This window comes from Acomys minous, assembly GCF_964271855.1.
Source record: "Acomys minous genome assembly, chromosome: 6".
Classification (NCBI taxonomy): domain Eukaryota; kingdom Metazoa; phylum Chordata; class Mammalia; order Rodentia; family Muridae; genus Acomys; species Acomys minous.
The window spans coordinates 114,302,934-114,310,877 of record NC_140487.1 but is presented as its reverse complement, the minus strand read 5'-3'; positions in this window follow the sequence as shown (position 1 = coordinate 114,310,877).

The window sequence follows — 7,944 nt, the reverse complement described above, 5'->3', positions numbered from 1 at the left end:
TTACTCCCCAGACACAAAAGGACCAGAAACTTAGATGTTTGATACTGTGTTGACGCCCAAGCCAGGCAGCCTGACTGTGAAGTGATGAAACTTATAAATGCAGCCTTGTGTTGTGCTAACTGGGCACTCCCACCCCATCTCTGCCATTGCCTGGGTATGAGAGCTTACTCTGCCAGCCTCAGTGTTTTGATCCGTAAGATGGATACACACTAGCCACACTCCTGCATGACTCTGGAGAATGGAGCCATCACATATTAGGAAAGCAACTCACAGGAGACACAGACCAAAGGCCAGCTGTTCCAGTAGCTTCTGTAGAAGGTAGAGCTTGTCTTTCAGCCACCCTACTGGCTGAAGTGTCAATAGAAAGAGCAAAGTGTTGAGAGATGTCTCCCTGAGCTGACATTGACAGGAGCTGTGGCAGTCTGCCTCTAGGGAAAAAAAAAAAAAGCTCTCAGCAAGCTGCCTGGCCCAGGGGGAGTCCACCCCTGACAATCTGCCCAGACTCTGAAATATGTCACCTAAGTGTCAGTGTTCTTGAGGGACATGCAACAGCTGAGCTCATTCTTCTTCCCATCATTTTGCAGCATCTGTTCCAGCCCTTCCCGACAGTGACAAAATAAGGACATTGGGGGCATGCCTTTAGACCGCCAACCTTTGACAAATTAATTGGGCCTCCTAGAAGTCAGATTCTATAGCGCTTGGTGCCAAGGCACCAAGAGGTTTTGGTGTGTTTTGGTTGGTTGGTTGGTTGGTTATTTTGGGGGGTGAGATTTGTAGGGAGCAGCACTAGTCTTCAGGCTCCATACAGTTCCCACCCTTTGTTCTGTTTCATTATTATACAGTAGGGCATGGCACATGGTGAGTATTCATAAATACTAGATGGATGGATGCCTAAGTATATAGGTGAGGGGATGTATGGGTAAGTTAATGGGTAGGTGGGTGGATGGATGCCTCGGTAGATAGATAAATGGATGGGTAGATAGGTGGAGAGGTGGATGGATGGATTGGATGGATGCCTAGATGGATGGTAGTTATGTAGGTAGATGGCTATATAGGCAGGTAGGCATATGGGTGGGTGGGTGGATGAATGGTCACAGTATTGACAATATAAGTGAAAATCACTTCTTTCATGGCAAAAATCACATAAGAACCTGGCTTCAGGGCACAGTGAGACATGGGCTCTGGAAAAGGCTATAAGGACCATTGTCATGAGTGGGCCTCTAGTAAAGTTTAGACACAGATAAGTCATTGTTTGGACATATGTAAGATGAACATTATAATGGTAGAGATTGTGGGCATAAGACCCGACTAGTCCCATCTAGTTCGCTATAAATGAGGGCTTGAGCCTTGGTTTCTTCCCCCACAGCAAGAATGTAGATATGACACCTCCCTTGTAGGGTCTTAGAATATTTTTCAGCTTCTGCAAGATAATCAGTTTGCATAGTCTGGCAGGCACCGATGCCCCATCAAAATACCCTTCCATTTATAATACAAACACCTTTAACACACAAATAACCGTTGTTAATATTATTATCTGGGGCAGAGAACCTTCTAGAAAGAGCATACATAGAACAAGCAAGACATTTGCTTTTATCCCTTGCATTGCTTTCTGATGCCCTCATTTCATGAACTGAGGGAATCCCAGGAGACCAAATGATACCCCCATCCTATCCATCTTGGGAAGGCAAGTGGCCATGCTCTAAAAAGCATGGTAGAGACCCCAGCTCAGCTATATACCTGCTGACTCTACTTGAGCCTCAGTTCCCTCATCTATAAAATGGAAATGACATTGTGTCTTGTATGTGATGCTGGGAACAGTTTCAGTGAGGGACTGCCTACATCAAGGCGCTGATGTGGGGGAAGGAGTTGTCATGATTGCCTTAACTGGTGTGGGAAGACCCACTGTGAGTGTGGACAAAGCCTTCAGGTCCCAACCAGACCAATGGACATGAAGAAGCAAAGCTCCTTTTATTCTCTTGGCTTTCACTCTAGCTTGGCAGTTCATCTACCCTGTTTTCACCACTGCTGATCCCTTCACTGATTTCAGAACAAGCCTCACTGCCCCCCACATCGACTTCCAATGTGGACTGAAGACCAGCAGCAAAACTCCAGGTCTCTGGGGCCATAGTGGAATGTTGAGACGTGCAGCTCCACAACCAAGCAGCCATCAGGTTCTCGGGCTCTTGGATGTAAGACAGCCGTTGTTGGACTACTCTGACTGTATTGCATAAATCAACTTAATAAATCCTCTTGTAATATATGTGCATTCTATTGGTCCCCCCACCCAAAGAAATAGTGACTAACAAATACATCAGGGGGACTAGTTACTTCTTTAGTTGCTGTTACAAAATACTTGACGACGACAACTTCGGAAAAAGGAAGGGTTTATTCTGGCTCACAGTTTGAGGGTGCACAGTCCACCATGGCGGGAGAAGAATGGTGGCAGAAGCTTAACACACTTGGTCTCATTGCATCTGCAGTCAGGAATCAAAGAGGAATGAATGTCTGTGCTTGGCTCACTTTCTCCTTTTTTATTCAGTCCTGTACCCCAGCCTGTGGGGCAGTGCTGTCCACAGTTAGGGTGGATCCACCCATCTAATCAGCCAAATCTAGGCAACGCCCTCACAGATGTGCCCAGAGGCTCGACTCCCAGGCAAGCCAAGATCCTGGCAAGTTGACAATCAGTATTAACTATTACATTCTAATTTAATCAAGACCCTGATCTGGGTAGATGTTCAGGGCCACCTGACCTTTACTCTAACGTAGAAACAGGAAGTGAAGCCCGATTTGGGCAAAAGTGCAGGAGAAGGCTTGGCACAGCCAGAGAGGACACTCCTCTCAGGTGGATCTTGCAAGGTGAGGCACAGGCTTCAGATGAAAGGCTTCAGCCCTTGGGGACTAAGTCACTGTGTTCAGGAAGCTGGAGGGACGGGGGACGGGAGGATGGAGAGGCGACTGTACCTCGTCAGTCTGTACATTGTGCTTTAAGAAGACAGTCACAGCCTTGTACTCCACGGGTCTCAATCAAAGCCAGGCTTTTGACTGGAACTCCGCCAGTGGCAGGCACAGTAGATGATAAACAAGATCGAACGTCATAAGTCCAGTTATGAGCCAGTCAGAGCTGTGTTAATGCAGAGATACAGAGGCCTGAGGGAAGCAGGGACAGTAGGGAAGGGATATGGGGTGGGTGTGAAAGATGAGTTTGGAATACTTATTGAGGGTAGCCTCCCACCTCTCCTTCCTACTCTTCCCTTGGTGGCCACATGATCGTTTTTAAAGAGATCAGACCACATCTCCCTGCTTACAGCTTTCTGACGACCCTTGCTATCCAAGTCAGATTCTCCTCAGAGTGTTCCACGCAGTCTCTCGCTCCCTCTGTTCCAGCCACACTGACCATCTAAGCATCACACCACAGGGCCTTTGCACAGCTTTGCATATGCTTTCCCCTCTGCTGGGAGGCTGCTCCTTCCCCTCCTCTGGTTAACACACACCCATCTAGGATATCAACGCTAGTACATTTCTCAGTCAGGGCAACTTCTTTGGCCAGCAGGAACTGGGTAACTCTCCTGGGATTAATTAGCAGTTCCCTCTCCCACCGAAGTGGAAGCTCCATGATGGTAGGCCCCTGAGGTGTTCCTTACTCCTTCATTAGAGCCACAGTGCTGGGCACTAAGCACCAGGTAAGTGGATGGAGCCATGGGGGACATGCTGAAGCCAGGTGCTGTGCCCAGCTCTGTGGAGGATGCAGGCAGGGATTCTTTCAGGACCAGAGGTCAGCCTTGAGAACAGAGATGTCACTATGGACCCTTGTCCCTACCCCTACCCCACCCCCACCCTGCCACTGGCAGCCTCAGGGCCTCCTGAGGGCTGGCATCCCCCTGGCAACATCAAAAGCAGCCAGGCATGGCCTGATGCTTATCTGGCCCACACCGGCTGGGCCCAGCCTCAGAGGAGCTAAGGCAGATGCCATGGCAACAGGCAGCTCCTCGGAGGCCCAGAAAGGCTCCTAGGGATAGCCAATCAGGTTCCTCTGCCCTCTGGAAATTGGTCCAGGGTCCAAGTTTAGAATGGGAAAAGTCTTTGAGGGAGCAAATGTGCCTTTAAATTGCCGAGAAAACATCATTGCCACTGATTGCCTGGGAGAGCTCAGGGGAGCCAGACATCAGCAGGAACCATAGACCTGTTCACAGAGACACTTATTCGGCGCCCTGGGGTTCCTCACTAGGGGATAGGGAGTCACACCCTAGAACAGGTCAAGAAAGGCTCCCCTCCTGTACATAGGTAAGATCTTGGCCATGGAGACAAGCTGGTATGTTCTTCCACCTGCCTCTGTCCAGGGTCATTTACACAGGAAGACTAAAGCAAGACTCTTGTGAAGCCATTGTGAGGCCCAGATCTGTTCCTTAGCGGAGCACCCTGGAGCACAGAAGGCATGAGTCCACAACTGTCTTAAGGGCCTGGGTGCTGCCTGTGTGAGCAGGACGCTGCGAAAATGGACTGTGACGTGTTCTGTGCAGTCTCCCACTGAGTCAGCAACATCCGAAGAGCAGCATGCTTGGTGACTTGAAAAGGCTGAGACCAAACATTTGCTGTTCTGGGTACTGACAAAAGTGGCTCACATGGCCTAACAGAGGAGACTATCTCCAATTGCATGTCTTAAGACTTGACTCAGCTGGGGTTTCCATGTTAATTCTGCAAGGGGTGACTACTTTCCAGGGCAGGATGGGAAGGGCCAGAGAGCTCAGACAACTTCCTGGGCTACCTAGGCATGAAGTCAGACATTCTCACCAAATCAACTGTGAAGCTGTCATTGGACCTTCCTGCCATACTTGGTCTGCCACCAAAGACCACTGTGAGACACCCTGGGCCTGAAAATCACAGCTGCAGCTAGGGGTGCTTCCGGCCTGATCACCTCTGCCTGAATAACAACTATCTTGGCTGACCTATGTGGTTCCCCCAAGTCCCCAGCAGGGATTAGGAACCTTGGACAAACAAGGGCTGCTGGGAGGATGTGCCAGGACAGCACCCAGTTAAACAGCTATCCCTTGCTCCTAAGCACTGTAATTAAGATGACACAGCACAAGCCAGACGACGCACCCCCAACAGGCAAGTGATGGTCCTGCTTCCAGTCTGTGTGCCTGTGCTGCTGTGGATGCTGCCTGGGCTCATGCCTATTCCCCAGAAGGAAATTCTAGGGCTTTCTGGAGGCCCTTGTCTCTGTCTAAGCCAACTTCAGAGGTGTAGGCTGAGCCTAAATCTCTTTTTCAGGATGCAAGGGTGGAAGGAATACAGATGTGTTTACTTAATAGGAGCAAGGGTGAAGTTGACCGGCCACTTGTAGATATCATTAACATGATGCACGTGCTTCAGAGACCTGGACTCCCTCCAAGTAGGTAGTTGGGGGATGGGGCTCTGCTGCCCACAGCATCCCTTCCTGAATTTCTGGAAGTGCATGGTAGGTTGGTGACAGTTAGCCTAAATACTTTCAAACAAGCCTGTGTCCTCTGGATTACCTACAGATGGATGCATAGTTTTTTTGTGGGTGCTCAAACAAGGTTTGAACCTACCCTGGGGTGCTCTAGCCTCGAGGCTTAGGATGTTCAGATCATGTCTTTCACCTTTCTGTCCTCACTGTGTGACGTCATGCTGAGGCAATGTGGGGTAGAAGAATCTGTTCAAGTGATACCTGGTTGCTGTGCTTCTATCATGTGTCAGGGCCTGGACAAGGCCAGGCCTCCTGAGGAGGTGGGGTGTGTGTGTGTGTGTCTCTGTGTGTGTGTGTGTGTGTGTGTGTGTGTGTGTGTGTGTGTGTGTGTCCTTATCTTTATTGCACCATATGCATGCAGTACCTGGAAAGGCCAGAACAGGGTATTTGATTCCCCAGGAACGGGAGTGACAGGTAGTTGGGAGCCTCGCAGTATGGGTGCTAGGAACCAAACTCGGCTTCGTAGCAGGAGCACCAAGGGCTCTTAACCATGGAGACAGAACCCCATCCCTGAGGAAGTGGTGTTACGCTAATGCCTAAGGAGTCATCCATCTGCACAGAAAGGGAGGTGCAGAGCATTCCAGAAAGGGGAGATGGGATCAGAGGGAGACCCCTGTATTGTTGGATCTGAAGGACAATGAAGGAAATAGCTGGACCCCAGGTCAGAAAGAGAGAGAAGAAGGGAGAGGGAAGGGAGGGGAAGAGGAGGAGGAGATGGAAGAAAGAAGAGGAGGCGGAGAGGGAGTCCTTTGAGAACACAGCGAGGGCTTTCATTCGGTGCCATTAATGCCCCAGGTGTTTTTAACAGAGCAGGGGAGTGATTTAATTTTTGCTGTTAAAATATTTCTTGGCTGCTGAGCGAGAAGTCCACAGTGTGGGGAAGCTCAAGGGAAGAACAGCAAGGGGTCTGCACCAGGGCCCAGGGAAGTCGGGGAGGCAAGGGGTTCGGTATGCCAAGGGTGGGGAGGATGTAACAGCATGGATTTAAGAGAGTTGGAGAGTGAACCAACTATGCTTGTTTATGAACTAACCATGGGTAATTCGGTATTTTATTTATTATTATTATTATCATCATCATCATCATCATTATTATTACTATTATTAAATAGGGGCTAGAGAGATGGCTTAGTAGACAAATATGTGTCATGGAAACATAAGGACCAGAGTTCAGATCCTCAGCACACCCATGAAAAGCTGGGTAAGTGGGAGGTAGGTGTGGCAGCCCACTATAGTCTCAGTATTCAGAAGGCAGAGACAGGATCCCTGGGCTGGTTGTTAGTTATGCCAGCAGAGTCAGAGAACTCCATATTCATCAAGAGACTGCCGTACCAAAGTGGAAAGTGACTTGACAAAGACATCCTATGTCAACCTCTGGCCTCCACATGTACATGTGTACATGTGCTCCCATACACAAATGCACATGTCACACAGAAACACGTGCAACAATCACGGTAGCACATGGCCCTTAGTTCAAGGTCCTTCTCAACACAATGGAGACCTGGCCTGTGTGTCTATGCTCACTGAAGGCATTCTACAGCCTTCCTCTCAATCCAGGCATTGACCCCCCCCAAGGCTTCTATGTAGTAACCCTTTCCCACACAGAGGCGGGACCTGCCCCCATGACCAGTATGGGCACTTGCCGCAAGGAGCAAGACACAGATGTTGAGGACCACTTCCAAGACTTGTAAAGACATCAAGACCCCGAGAGGCCCAGAGACTGACTCCAGATCCCAGAACTTGCATTCGGGGCCTTTTCAAGCCATGAATGCAGAACCACTGAATCATACAGGGAGGGCACTTCCAAGAAGCATTACCTAAGAGGCATCCTTAGAGACTTCTTTTCAGTAAATAGCTAATAATTCATTACTTCCATAATCTCAGCAAGTCTCTACTGTCTGTTCAAGGGCATCACCTGTCTGATACGTGCTGCCTGTGAAACACTGGCCAGCCTCAAGAGCCAGGAACGTAAAATGGACACACAGCCCACACCTCACAAAGCTGGAAGTTTGGGGAGTGATGGGCAAGGAAGAGGCAGGGGGATGGAGGATTGGGACAGTCACCACACCAAGGGAAGGCAGCGTAGCAGGCGGGTACAGCATGCTCCAGGAAAACAAAAAGTGTACCCCAGTTCATCGGAGGTGGTCTAATAACAGCACGTTACAGGGGCTCGCTACGTGGTCCAGGATGGCTTTGAACTGATGACTCTTTTGCCTCAGCCTCCCAAGTACTCAGGTTGTAGACATGGGCCATCATGTCCACTTTTTAGATGCTTCGCAAGGGCTTGAAAAAATAGTATTTCTCAAGCTCACTACATTTTCCCTCAGAAGCTCCTTTAGCCTGGGAATATACACCGTGGTAGAGTCTACAAGGTCAAGGTCAATGGAATCTCCATCTCACCCTGACTCTGACCTGTTGTCATGTGATACTGTTTTGCTTCCATGTGGCCTGACATGATAAGG